We start from the raw sequence: 14,216 nt of genomic DNA on the forward strand, positions 1-14,216 counted from the left end.
TCATCTTTAGGGTCCCATTGAACCTCTCCACCAGCCTGTTGGACAGAGAGTGATACGCTGAGGCCCAGGTGTGATGGACCCCACACTTCTCCCACAAGCACCAGAGCAGAGTTGACATGAAATTGGAGCCCTGGTCTGGAAGGACCTCCTTGGGGAAGCCTACTCTGCTGAAAATGGTCAGCAGTGCATCTGCCACAGTGTCTGCCTCGATAGAGGACATAGCCACTGTCTCAGGATTGCGAGTAGCAAAATCTACCACCATCAGAATGTATTTTTTCCCTGTCTGAGTTGTCTTGCTGAGGGGTCCCACTATGTCCACTGCTACCTTCTGGAAAGGCTCCTCTATGATGGGCAGGGGCCTCAAAGCTGCTTTACACTTATCCCGGGCCTTCCCCACCCTCTGGCAGGGGTTGCAGGACCTGCAGTACTGCTGGACTGCATCAAAGGCCCTGGGCCAGTAAAAGTTATATAGCAGCCTCTGCCTGGTGCACTGGATCCTGCTGTACAGAGAGGGGGAAATCATGGGCCAGCTACAGTAGCCTACTTCTGGGGGACCACCAGCTGTCTCCTGATCCTCCACTGTTCCACTTCCTCTTGGGGAGTCCATTCCTGGTACAGGAATCCCTTCTCCCACAGGAATCTTTCCTGGCAGCCTTCCCCCAGGGGTTTCACCATGTGGTGGCCACCAAGTTCCCTCAGCTTTTCAAAGGAGGGATCCTTTCGCAGCTCAGCCTGGAATTCAGCAGCTGGGGAAGGGATGGGGACCTGCTCCCACTTACTGGCTGGGTCCGAGGCTGCAGCTCCATCAAGTCCTGTCCCCAGTGGCTCCTTTCCCACCGGGATAGGGACTTGCACCCCCGGCAGGGCACTGCCCCTGGTGTCAGGGCAGAGTGTCCTTGGCCGGCTCTGGCTACAACTGATAACTAGGGTCCCCTGAGGGCCGCCCGGCCAATCGGCCAGGTCACCCCCCATCAACACCTCGTTTGGCAAATGATGGTGCACCCCCACATCTTTGGGCCCCTCCTTGGCCCCCCATTTCAGATGTACCCTCGCCACAGGGATCTTAAATGGGGACCCACACATGACCATCAGGGTCAGGTAGGTGTTGGGCACCACCCGGTCTGGGGCCACCACCTTGGGCCAGGCCAGTGTCACCTCAGAGCCTGTGTCCCAGTACCCTGTGACCTGCTACCCATCCACCTCCAGGGGAATGAGATACTCACTTCTCAGGGGCCATCCAACGCCCACCCTGTAGACTGAGAACTTTGAATCCAGAGCATCAAGCTTCCCTGAGGAGCTGACCTGGGAGAATCCTCGCTCTTGGGCCATTGCTAAACTGCCAGCCCCTCCTACCTGGGGACCCAGCCCCTCCTCTGGCTGGGCTCCACTCCCAGTTAACCCTTTGGGGCTTGGTTTGCTCATCCTGTCCCTGAGTTTTTGACACCGGGCCCATCTGTGGCCCCTCTGCCCACAGTAATTACACCTCAGATCCTGTTGGTTCCCTGGGGCCAATCAGTCAGCTCTGGTATTGGCTCTGTCTCTTGTTAGGGATTTATCAGAGTCCTCCTTCAGGGAAGCCCCTGGGTGATCCCCCTTCTGCACTGATGTGGGCCTGTCCCCCTGGGGTTCCATTCCATATCCTGACCTGCTGTCTACAAACTTGTCAGCCAGCATCCCTGAGCAGTGCAGGTCCTTCAGCCTCTTCTCCATCAGCCACATCCTCTGGTCAGGGGGACAGAGTTCATATAGTTGTTCCAGCCCCATCAGTTCAATCATGTCCTCCTTGGTTTGGGTCCCAGGCCCATACACCCACTTGCGGGCATATTCCCCCATCAGGGTGGCCAATTCCAGACAGCTCATCCCCTGGGTCTTCTGCATGCTCCTGAACCGTTTCCTGTACGCCTTGTGGGTCAGCTCAAACTTGCACAGCAGGGCTTGTTTGAACAGTTCATAGTCCCCTGCTTCACCTCATCCATCTGGCTGAATATCTCTATGTCCTTGGGACCCAGTAAGGGGGTGAAATGCCAAAGACTGATGGCAGGATCAACCTGGTGCACATTGCAGACCTTCTCAAAGGCAGTGAGGAAGGGATCAGTATCATCTCCTTCCTTAAACTGAGGCAGCACTTTTATATTGGAGTCCCTACGGCTTAGCCACCCTAGGTGGCTTGGTGAATCTTCCAATGCACAGCCCTCTCTCTCTGCACAGCTCTTCAATGTCCTTCTTAAGAAGATGGTTATAGGCCATCTCTATGCTGTTCCCAAGTGGTCATGGACTCACAGGCCTGTGCTCTCTCAGCTCCCCACAATCCCTGGGAGGAACCCCTTCAGTGTGACAGCCCTTCTGGAGGAGTTCACTCTTTCTCGGGGTTAAGCCACAGGATTCTCTGCCTCCTGGAACCGCACCTCTCTGAGTTGTCAGCACACCTGCTAATCCCCCTTCATTCTGAAACTCCCTAGTCACTTTCTGAAGAATGCGCTCTCCATGGGGTTCAGTTTATCCCACCACTACCACTAGTTATCACAGAGTCACCATGTCAGTGCTTTGGAACTATTCTGTATGACACCAGCCAGGTCTCTGGAGGAGCATGCCTCCTCTTTGAGCATACTGTCTCCAGGGCAAGAAGCTTACACAGCTTTGACCTTCCTGGGTCTGACCTTGGAGCATTCAGCATCCCCTTCCACACAGTGCCCGGTGGGGCTTCGGGGAAGCCAAAGAGTCCTGCACCCTAACTCTGCAGTCAGATGTGACTCTCAGCCAGCCGGTAAAACAGGTTTATTAGTTGACAGGAACACAGCATAGGACAGAACTTGTTAGCACAGAAATCAGTGACATTCAGCCAAGTCTACCTTGAGAGTCCTGGGCCAGATGCCCTGGACTCCCCCTCTTCCAATCCCCAAATGCAGACTCCCAGCTTCCAGTGACCTGACCTCCGATACCCCCCTGTTGCTCTTCCTCCTTCTCTTTGTCTTGCTTCCTAGTACACTGGGAAACTAAGGTATACATAGTATTAGTATAGGACAGTAAGACTCACATGCAACATAATTAGATGAATAAAACTCTACTCTGTCACACTGTGGAGTTGGGGTGCAGGGCCTACTGGCTTCCCCAGGAGCCCTGCCCAAGGAGACTCGTTCTGGGAAGTGCATGGTGTGGAAGGGGATGCGGAATGCTCCGAGATCAGACCCAGGAAGGTCAAAGCTGTGTAAGCTTCTTGCTCTGGAGACAGTAGGCTCAGAGAGAGGAGGCTCCCCCAGAGTGCTGACTGGCTTCATACGGAGTAGTTCCAGAGCATCGCCCCAGTGACTCCGTGACAGACGGACACACAGACAGACAGATAGCCGTGGGGAGAGCAGATGGACACACAGACAGACAGCCACAGGGGAGTGGACAGACAGATAGACAGACGGGAGGGGTCCAAACAGACACACAGACAGACAGCCATGGGGGGAGCGGACGGACACACAGACAGACAGAAACCACGGTTGGAGTGGATGGACACACGGCTGTCTGAAGTGTCACTTTATTATTCTCCTGCAAAACAAAAACTAACTGGACAGTTGGGCTTTCCTGGGAGGGTGGGGGAAGGACAGAGCCCCTGACCATTTCCAGGGACAGGACATCACAGACAGCACTTTCAGATAAGGCACTGCTAAGCCCTGCCCCACTCCCTGCAGCACAAGCTCTAGTACGGGGTGCCAAACTGTGGCTCTTTTACAGTTAAAGTGCAGCTCCCGGAGGGCCCCCCCACGCCTCTCCCCGCATTCTCAACCTACAAGACTGGGCAGGTGGAACCTCAGGGCTTCTGCCCTGCGGCACATGGTGGGACTACGGGCTTCTGCCCTGCAGGGAGGGGATGCTAATGGCTTTTGCCCAGCAAGGGGGTTGCATTGGGGCAGAAGTTCTGAACCCCAGCAGGCACCACCCCACAGGGCAGGTTGTGCGTGTCTTGCAGCTCTCGAATGTCTGAAGATTATTGTATGCAGGTCGGAGGGTCAGTAAGTTTGGTCACTCTGCTCTAGTAGCATGCTGGAGCCAGCACCAAATGCCTGGGAGAACTCTCCCTGCAGGAGAAGCCCTGGCCTCCCCGAGCCCCACTAACTGGGCCGCTTCAAAAGCAGAAGTGGTCTGACTCTGCGGTGCAGTCCGGGGGCTGGGCTGTGCCGGTTCCTCTCAATTCCCCTCTGCCGCACACTCGCATTTCCCAGTCCTTGCTCAGAGCACGGCAATGTGTGAACTGGCTGGGCTGGCCCAGAGTGGCTGGCTGCTCCCACAGACCCTCTGAGCATGGTGAGTACTGCTGGAGCAGCCCTGACTGAGACCCATAACAAGGGAGTGTTCAGGGGCCACAGGGCTCTGGACTGCAGGAATGGACACATCAGCTGCTCTGCCTGGGGGACAGAAAGGGTGTGAGTGGGAGCCACACCAGAGCTGGGGGTTTGGAGGGTGGCTGGGTTGGCATGGGGCTGTAGGTGAGGAGTAAGGGGCATCGGCAAAGCTGGGGGGCACCCAGGGCTAGGCTAGGATGGCAGGGGGCTGCACGTTGAGCTTAAGGGGCAAAGCTGAGGTCGGGGAGGAAACCTGGCATGCTGTGGGTCCCTATATTCCCAGCTCTAGCAGCAGTGGGTATTGGGTTCCTCATGTGGGGAGGCAGCTTTCCTGTTTGCCGCTGCTGAGCCTACTGGTAGCCCCGAGGGCTGGGTCAGTGACACTGGGGCATCTCTGCTGGCCACATAGCTAATCTCCCAGTGGGGTGGGTGTCACAGTGGGGTGGATGTCACACACACACACACCCATGCCATTACTGGGCCATGTGCCCCTCCCCCCGCCCATGGCAGCAGTAGCCCAGTAGCTCTGAGGGAACCATGCCAAGCCCTTGCGCGCCTGCTGGCCAGCACTGCCCTGCATGGTGCCCTGCTGAGAGCTGCCTGGCCAGGTCACAGCTGCATGAGGCCTGTTCTGAGCTGGCCCAGCCCTCTCGAGGGGCAGCTCTCCAGCTCTTGGTCCTCCCGGCTGGCTGGGGCTGGCCTGTGCACACAATTGGCCCTGGCCTGGTGTCACGGAATCATAGGGTAAAGGCTCTGGAACTACTCCATACAAAGCTAGGCAGGACTCCGGGGGAGTGAGCCTCCTCTCTGAGCATACTGTCTACAGAGCAAGAAGCTTATGCAGCTTCGACCTGCCTGGGTCTGACCTCAGCATCCCTTTTCCACACTGTACGCCTGGGGAAGCCAGAGGGCCCTGCACCCCAACTCCACAGTCAGACGTGACTCTCAGCCAGCTGGTAAAAGGTTTATTAGTCAACAGGAACACAGCATATAATAGAGCTTGCTAGCTCAGAAATCAATGACTTTCAGCCAAGTCCATCTTGGGGGAATCCCGGGCCAGACACCCTGGACTTCCCCCTCTCTGAGATCCCCACAGCCGACTGCCCAACTTCCAGGGACCCAACCTCCAACACCCTGTTGCTCCTCCTCCTTTTCTTTGTCTCACTTCCTGGGCAAGGAGTCACCTGGTCATCACCTGGTTGCATCCCCCTCCTGGATCTCAGGTTATGAAGTGCACTCACCATAGCTTATGCGCAGGCAGCAGAAGCAGCCTCACCTGCCCCAGAGGGTCTCAGCCAAAGTCACACACCCTTTTACCAACCACCTGGCCAGGAGCAGGCAAACTTTTGGGCCTGAGAGCCACATTGGGTTTCCAAAATTGTATGGAGGGCTGGTTAGGGGAGGCTGCGTCTCCCCAAACAGCCAGGCGTGGCCCGGTTTCCCCCTCCTATCCAACCCCACCGCTTCTTGTTCCCTGACGGCTACCCCAGGACTCCTGCCCCATCCAAACCCCCCATTTCCTGTCCCCTGACAGCCCCCCAGGACTCCTGCCCCATACACCACCCCCTGCTCCCTGTCCCTTGACCACCCCTAGATGCCTCCCTTGACTGCCCCCTGCCACCCCATCCAACCCCCCCTCACTTATTCCTGATTGCCCCCTGGGAGCCCTGCCCTATCCAATGCCCCGTTCCCCATCCTCTGACAGCCCCAACCCTATCCACACCCCCGCCCCCTGACCACCACCCCCAACTCCCCTGCCCTCTATCCAACCCCTGCTGTTCCCGTCTCCCCGCCCTCTGCCCCCTTATTGTGCTGCCTGGAGCACTGGTGGCTGGCGGCGCTACAGCCGCACTGCCCAGAGCACTGGGTCAGGCCATGGCTCTGCAATTGCACTGCCCAGCCGTCCAGAATGTTGCGCTGGCCTCGTGTCGCGCTGAGGCTGTGGGAGAGGGGAGACATCGGTGGAGGAGCCGGAGACTAGCCTCCCAGGCCAGGAGCTCAGGGGCCGGGCAGGAGGGTCCCACGGGCCAGAGGTGGCCTACGGGCCATAGTTTGCCCACCTCTGACTTAGGCATTGGTGCAGTACACAGGGAAAATGAAGCACACACAGTATTCATGCAAAACAGTAAAACTCACATAGGCTCACATACAACATAACAAGGGAGAATCCCCACTTCGTCACACCTGGGTGCTACTGGGTTTGGCTGCCTCCTCGGGACAGGGTAAAGCCAGGCACCTGGGCTCCATGGGCCCTGGAGCAAGGCCGGGCCCCATGGGTGGCTCATGAACTGCTGGCTGGGGAAGGCTAGCCCCTAGCTCTGCCCCTTATGCCCAAGGCCCTGCCCCTTCCAAGCCTCCCTACCAGAGCCCAGTGGCCCTCCCCTGCAACTGCTGGCTCCCGTGCAGGGCTCCAGCAGTGCCCTGTGTTTCTAGCATGAAGGTCCCTAGCAATGCCCTGCATTCCTAGCATGTGGGGCCCAGGTACTGCCCTGGATTCCTAGCACATGGAACCTTGGCAGCACCCTGCGTTTCTAGTGCACAGGACCCGGGCAGTGCCCTGCGTTCCTAACATGCAGGTGTTCATGACGTTATGGCCTTGGGCATCCAGTGCCCACCACGGCCAGTCTCAGGAGAGGGGAAAATGACTTGACATCCAGGAATGGGGGAGGAAGGTGCGCTGGTGCCTGGGGAGACCCTGGAGTGTACGCCTCCAATCCCCACCAGCGAGCAGCCTCTCTGCACCCCCTGCACACCTGGCTTTAAACTTCTCTTCTGCTTTCCAGTTTCGTAGGTCAGCAGGATTCTGTGGCAGGTGCTTCTGCTGGCGGAGGGGATCCTGGGGACTGGTGCCTACCTCCCTAATTACCCTCCCGTGCAAACAGCACAGATGGCAGGAGCATGGTCTGCAGCTTGTGTGGCCTCAGCCTCATGCCGGATATACGTTCTATTAACGTGACCTTCCTGAACCTTGAAGACAATTTCCTGTCACTGCTGGCAAATGACTCCTTCTCTGGCATCCCTCACCTGGAACTGCAAGCCAGGACAGCTGCGGAAAGCGCTTGAGGATTGTCAGCTGGTGATCTAGCCAGGGGCACTGTTCACTCTGGTTTCAGAGTAGCAGCCGTGTTAGTCTGTATTCGCAAAAAGAAAAGGAGTACTTGTGGCATCTTAGAGACTAACAAATTTATTTGAGCATAAGCTTTCGTGAGCTACAGCTCACTTCATCGGATGCATTTGGTGGAAAATACAGTGGGGAGATTTATATACACACACAGAGAACATGAAACAATGGGTTTTATCATACACACTGTAAGGAGAGTGATCACTTAAGATGAGCCATCACCAGCAGCTGGGTGGGGGGGGGGGGAGGAGGAAAACCTTTCATGGTGACAAGCAAGGTAGGCTATTTCCAGCAGTTAACAAGAATATCTGAGGAACAGTGGGGGGTCGGGGGCGGGGTGGGGGGGGAGAAATAACATGGGGAAATAGTTTTATTTTGTGTAATGACTCATCCATTCCCAGTCTCTATTCAAGCCTAAGTTAAATTGTATCCAGTTTGCAAATTAATTCCAATTCAGCAGTCTCTCGTTGGAGTCTGTTTTTGAAGCTTTTTTGTTGAAGGATAGCCACCCTCAGGTCTGTAATCATGTGACCGGAGAGATTGAAGTGTTCTCCGACTGGTTTTTGAATGTTATAATTCTTGACGTCTGATTTGTGTCCATTCATTCTTTTACGTAGAGACTGTCCAGTTTGACCAATTTTACATGGCAGAGGGGCATTGCTGGTACATGATGGCATATATCACATTGGTAGATGCGCAGGTGAACGAGCCTCTGATAGTGTGGCTGTTGTGATTAGGCCCTATGATGGTGTCCCCTGAATAGATATGTGGGCAGAGTTGGCAACGGGCTTTGTTGCAAGGATAGGTTCCTGGGTTAGTGGTTCTGTTGTATGGTGTGTGGTTGCTGATGAGTATTTGCTTCAGGTTGGGGGGCTGTCTGTAAGCAAGGACTGGCCTGTCTCCCAAGATCTGTGAAAGTGATGGGTCGTCCTTCAGGTTAGATTGTAGATCCTTGATGATGCGTTGGAGAGGTTTTAGTTGGGGGCTGAAGGTGATGGCTAGTGGCGTTCTGTTATTTTCTTTGTTGGGCCTGTCCTGTAGTAGGTGACTTCTGGATACTCTTCTGGCTCTGTCAATCTGTTTCTTCACTTCAGCAGGTGGGTATTGTAGTTGTAGGAATGCATGATAGAGATCTTGTAGGTGTTTGTCTCTGTCTGAGGGGTTGGAGCAAATGCGGTTATATCGTAGAGCTTGGCTGTAGACAATGGACCGTGTGGTATGATCTGGATGAAAGCTAGAGGCATGTAGGTAGGAATAGGGGTCAGTAGGTTTTCAATATAGGGTGGTGTTTATGTGACCATCGCTTATTAGCACCGTAGTGTCCAGGAAATTGATCTCTTGTGTGGACTGGTCCAGGCTGAGGTTGATGGTGGGATGGAAATTGTTGAAATCATGGTGGAATTCCTCAAGGGCTTCTTTTCCATGTGTCCAGATGATGAAGATGTCATCAGTGTAGCGCAAGTAGAGTAGGGGCATTAAGGGACGAGAGCTGAGGAAGCGTTGTTCTAAGTCAGCCATAAAAATGTTGGCATACTGTGGAGCCATGTGGGTACCCATCGCAGTGCCGCTGATTTGAAGGTATACATTATCCCCAAATGTGAAATAGTTATTGGTGAGGACAAAGTCACAAAGTTCAGCCACCAGGTTAGCTGTGACATTATCGGGGATACTATTCCTGACAGCTTGTAACCCATCTTTGAGTGGAATGTTGGTGTAGAGGGCTTCTACATCCATAGTGGCTAGGATGGTGTTTTTAAGAAAGATCACCAATGGATTCTAGTTTCCTCAGGAAGTCAGTGGTGTCTCAAAGATAGCTGGGAGTGCTGGTAATGTAGGGCCAGAGGAGGGAGTCTACATAGCCAGACAATCCTGCTGTCAGGGTGCCAATGCCTGAGATGATGGGACATCCAGGATTTCCAGGTTTATGGATCTTGGGTAGCAGATAGAATATCCCAGGTCAGAGTTCTAGGGGTGTGTCTGTGCGGATTTGTTCTTGTGCTTTTTCAGGGAGTTTCTTGAGCAAATGCTGTAGTTTCTTTCGGTAACTCTCAGTGGGATCAGAGGGTAATGGCTTGTAGAAAGTGGTGTTGGAGAGCTGCCTAGTAGCCTCTTGTTCATATTCCGACCTATTCATGATGACGACAGCACCTCCTTTGTCAGCCTTTTTGATTATGATGTCAGAGTTGTTTCTGAGGCTGTGGATGGCATTGTGTTCTGCACGGCTGAGGTTATGGGGCAAGTGATGCTGCTTTTCCACAATTTCAGCCCCTGCACGTCGGTGGAAGCACTCTATGTAGAAGTCCAGTCTGCTGTTTCAACCTTCAGGAGGAGTCCACCCAGAATCCTTCTTTTTGTAGTGTTGGTAGGAAGGTCTCTGTGGGTTAATATGTTGGTCAGAGGTGTGTTGGAAATATTCCTTGAGTCGGAGGCATCGAAAATAGGATTCTAGGTCACCACAGAACTGTACCATGTTCGTGGGGGTGGAGGGGCAAAAGGAGAGGCCCCGAGATAGGACAGATTCTTCTGCTGGGTTAAGAGGATAGTTGGATAGATTAACAATATTGCTGGGTGGGTTACGGGAACCACTGTTGTGGCCCCTTGTGGCATGTAGTAGTTTAGATAGCTTAGTGTCCTTTTTCTTTTGTAGAGAAGCAAAGTGTGCGTTGTAAATGGCTTGGCTACTTTTTGTAAAGTCCAGCCATGAGGAAGTTTGTGTGGAAGGTTGGTTCTTTATGAGATTATCCAGTTTTGAGAGCTCATTCTTAATCTTTCCCTGTTTGCTGTAGAGGATGTTGATCTGGTGGTTCCGCAGTTTCTTTGAGAGTGTGTGGCACAAGCTATCAGCATAGTCTGTTTGGTATGTAGATTGTAATGGATTTTTTACCTTCAGTCCTTTTGGTATGATGTCCATCTGTTTGCATTTGGAGAGGAAGATGATGTCTGTCTGTACGAGTTTTTTCATGAAGTTGACAGATTTCCACTCTATACGGCTAAATTCAGTGCCTTGCATAATGACAGGTTTCAGAGTAGCAGCCGTGTTAGTCTGTATTCGCAAAAAGAAAAGGAGTACTTGTGGCACCTTAGAGACTAACAAATTTATTAGAGCATAAGCTTTCGTGAGCTACAGCTCACTTCATCGAATGCATTTGGTGGAAAAAACAGAGGGGAGATTGATATACACACACAGAGAACATGAAACAATGGGTTTATCATACACACTGTAAGGAGAGTGATCACTTAAGATAAGCCATCACCAGCAGCAGGGGGGGGAAAGGAGGAAAACCTTTCATGGTGACAAGCAAGGTAGGCTATTTCCAGCAGTTAACAAGAACATCTGAGGAACAGTGGGGGGTGGGGTGGGGTGGGAGGGAGAAATACCATGGGGAAATAGTTTTACTTTGTGTAATGACTCATCCATTCCCAGTCTCTATTCAAGCCTAAGTTAATTGTATCCAGTTTGCAAATTAATTCCAATTCAGCAGTCTCTCGTTGGAGTCTGTTTTTGAAGTTTTTTTGTTGTCAACCTGAGCCTGGCAGGAAACAGCCTGAAAGTGCTGCCCTGGCTCCCCTCTTCCCCCTGCTTCCTAGACTTGAGTTACAACAATATCCTTGTGCTGGGCCTTCAGAGCTGGTGGGGCTCAGCAACATGAAGGAGCTGCTCCTAGGCAACAATTGCTGCTACCGGAACCCATGCAACGCCTACGTCAAGCTCGCACAGGATACATTTAAAACCATAACCACCCTGAAACGGCTTTCACTGAAGTTTAACAACATGAGTGAGGTTCCCCAGGGGCTCCTACCCACGCTGCTCCAGCTTGACCTCTCGGAGAACAAGATATCCCACATGAGCCACCTGGAGAACCTCACCAACCTGAGATCGCTCAACCTGGAGCGGAACTGCCAGTGATGTGACCAAGCTGCTCAGCCTTGCTTCCCCTGCCCAGGCAACAAGTCCCTGACCTTCGACATGGATGTTTTTCAGAACCTCGCGAAGCTCAGGAGCTTGAACCTGTGAGTCAACTCCTTGTATGACTTCAACACCAGTTTCTTCAACAACCTCAGCTGCTTGGAGATCCTGGAACTGTCAGACAACTTTCTGACCTGCACCATTAGAAACGGCACCTTCTTCTCTATGCTGCAGTCAGTGCGGACCCTAAACCTGGGCTACAATTACTGTTCACTGGTGACCTTCGAGAACCTGACTCTCAGTCCTTAGGCCAAATGAAGGCTTTGAAAAATCTCATCATCAACGGCTACTTCTTCAGGAACTTGGCTGAGGATGGGATCAAACCTCTTTTTAACCTAAGCAACTTGGGAGACCCTCCAATTTCAAACAAACTTCATCAGAGACGTGAACCTGTCCCTCTTTTCCAAGTGCAGAAGGCTAAAGCTCATCAGTCTGTCTCAGAACAGCATTGCCTTCTCCCACCCATGCGAGAGGAATGGAAATGGAGCTGGACCAGAGCCTTGGGGCCTCTCTCAGGAAGGCACTTTGGCAGAGAATCCCTAGCATTGGGTGGAGCCCGAAGGAAGAGCTGAGGAAATGGTAAAGAATAGCCAAAGCTCCCATCTCAACTTCCCAGCTGGCATTCACTGCAACAAGACCCTGGATTTATCATTCAATAACATCCATAGCATTGAGCCGGCCCAGTTCAAAGGGCTAGAGGATATTGACTGCCTCAACCTGAGCTCCAATTACATTAACCAGCCCCTAAATGGCAGCCAGTTCCTGACCCTGCTGTCCCTGAAGTTGATGGATCTATCTCACAATAGGTTTGACCTGTACTATGGCAGTGCCTTGCAAGAGGTCTGCTACTTGGTTGTGCTGAGCCTCAGCAATAACCAGTTCCACCTCACAATCAAAGGCCTGGGGCACAAGTTTGAGTTCTTGACAAACCTCAGCAACTTGAAATTTCTGAACCTGGACAACAACCAGATAGGTATTAGGATCTCCAAACACCTGGAGAGCCATTCACTCGAGACCATGATCTTCAGCAGAAACTGGCTGGACATCATGTGGATGAGTGGGAGGAATACCTACCTTGAATTGTTTGCCAAGTTGCCCAATCTAGCACTCCTGGAGATTTCATTTAACAAGTTGGACTCCATTCCAGCCAAAGTCATTGACACCTTGCCCAAAAGCTTGAGAAACTTGTCCATTGCCTATAACAACCTCTATAACTTCCCATGGGACAAAATAGGTAAATCTGAGCAGCTTGGAATTCCTGGACTTGAGTAATAATGCACTGGAAATGCTAGTCACAGATGGAGGTTTCTTTAGTATGAACCTCACAACCCTCAACCTCAGCTACAACAAGATCAGGTCTCTTCATAAAGAGTTCTTTTCCCATATCAGCTCCTTGCACTTTCTAAACTTGATAACAAGATAAAGATGATAGATGAAAGCAGCTTTCCAAACACACTTCTCAAGAGCTTGCAGCACCTGGATGTGAGCAGCAATCCCCTGAGGTGCATTTGTGAAACCCACTGGTTCCTCATGTTCCTGAAAAGCACTTGCATCACAATAGACCATTTCTCCACTAGCATGCAATATGATCTGCCTGAATCGAAGCAAGGGCAGCCTCTGCTCTCTATGGACCCTAGGTCATGCCAGGATATATGCAGCCACCTAAGCTTCCTGTGCACTTCCCTCATTGTGACATTCATAACTGTGCTTCCTGTCCTACATAAGCTATATGGATGGGACTACTGGTATCTCAGCCACATCTGCCTGGCCTCAGTCAGTAGAGGCTTTGCTCAGATGTCCACACCCTTCCGGGAGGAATACGATGCATTGATAGCCTTTGACTCTCAGCACAGCATGGTAGTTGACTGGGTCTACAACAAGATGGTGCCCCAGCTGGAGGAGAAAGGAAGGAGAAGGTTCAAACTGTGCTTGGAAGAAAGGGACTGGACAGTTGGCAGGTCCAGGATTGAGAACCTCTGAGACTCCATCTACAAGAGCAGGAAGACCATATTTATCCTGACGAGCGAGGGGTTTGGCAGCGGCTTCCTGAGGCATACCTTCTTCATCACCCAGCAGCAGCTGCTGGATGAGAAGGTGGATGTGGTTATCCTGGTGCTGCTGGACCCAGATATGAAGATGTCTAGATTCCTGCTGGCCCGGGAAAGACTGTGTGGGAGGACAGTCCTGGACTGGCCTGGCAGCCCCTTTGCACAGCCCAACTTCTGGCACTGCATGCGAGCCCTGCTTGCTCACGAGGTTCATCACTTTTATGACTCGCACCTGAGGAGAAGCATTGACAGTTCTGAGACAGGGGAGCTCCTGCCAGTGAAGAAAGCAGTGGCCAGGTGAACATTGCAAAGGCCCCAAGAAGCAGCCAGAGCTTGTGCATTGTCATGATTGCTTCTCATCTGGGTGGCTCATTGTTTTGCCCTTTACCCATTGCTGAGGGGCAGCAGTTCACTGATCCCATCTGTGTGGCTGCTAGAACTCCGCATCCCAGCTATGCTCAGAGCCTGCAGTGACATTGGCCAGAACTAGCACCAGTGGCTTGCAAAGAAGCTCCTGTCTGGTTTGTATTGCAAAGACTTTTCCCATTCTTCCAATGCTCAGATGCCCCTGCCTAGCTTGACTTTGTGCCTGCCCCCTTGCTGCGCACAAGGGGACTAGGCTAAGTGACAAATGCCCTCAGGATCCCCATGGCTCAAGTATTCTGCTTCAGGACCTCCCCATGGCAGGGAAGCTGCAGGGAGGTGAGGACTAAGGCACTAGGGAGTTTCTCCCATGCATGCACCCAGGCTGC

The 14,216-nt window shown here is 52.6% G+C and overlaps 1 pseudogene; it reads left to right on the forward strand.

Annotated features, from left to right (window-relative positions):
- Positions 1-7,226: 7,226 nt before the first annotated feature.
- On the forward strand, positions 7,227-13,765 carry LOC119858480 (annotated as a pseudogene).
- Positions 13,766-14,216: the final 451 nt, after the last annotated feature.

The sequence above is a fragment of the Dermochelys coriacea genome, chromosome 7 (genome assembly GCF_009764565.3).
Source record: "Dermochelys coriacea isolate rDerCor1 chromosome 7, rDerCor1.pri.v4, whole genome shotgun sequence".
Lineage (NCBI taxonomy): Eukaryota > Metazoa > Chordata > Testudines > Dermochelyidae > Dermochelys > Dermochelys coriacea.